Source organism: Microtus pennsylvanicus, chromosome 16, assembly GCF_037038515.1.
Source record: "Microtus pennsylvanicus isolate mMicPen1 chromosome 16, mMicPen1.hap1, whole genome shotgun sequence".
NCBI lineage: Eukaryota > Metazoa > Chordata > Mammalia > Rodentia > Cricetidae > Microtus > Microtus pennsylvanicus.
In genome coordinates, this window is record NC_134594.1 from 30,751,708 (window position 1) to 30,752,350 (window position 643).

Genomic DNA, 643 nt, shown 5'->3' on the forward strand with positions numbered 1-643 from the left:
CAGCTGTGAACTCTGTAAGCTTCAGTTAATTCTGATCTGGGAAAATACACCCACTACTGTGTTTGTGGTTCGAATGGTATGTCTACAACCTTCCCATTTTTCTTTGATCGGACTTAAGGTCCACTCTACAAGATGAACCCCATGCCGGGCACCATTATGGAGCCAAGAACCTGTGGCTGAACAGGTCATAGGCCTCAGGGAGAGAACCTACTACCATTATTCTGCTAGACAGGCATAATATTGAGCTGAGTTCTAATATCTTACCATTATACCCCATAGATCAGTGCATATCTCACCCCTTATCAGAGAAGCTTCCATTTGCTGTAGATGACCATTAATGGATTAAGATGCAGAGACTAATAGACTTCAGAGTGCTTGGTTCTAAATATCATACCCCTCCCCCCCAAGGTCCAGGGATTACTGCAGAAGTCAATGAGAGCCAGAGACAGTGTCTGGCTACAAAGAAACAGTGTCTGCTGACACACAGCAGGGGACTCGCTGAAGATGTGACATGATCTGAGTGAGCTCACGCCACACCACATCCTATCATGGATAGAGAAGGGAGGTGGGGGTGAAATCCCACTCAAAGCCGAGGAGTGGGACATTTGACATAGCTGGACACAGTGGCTCTAAGAGAAAGGTA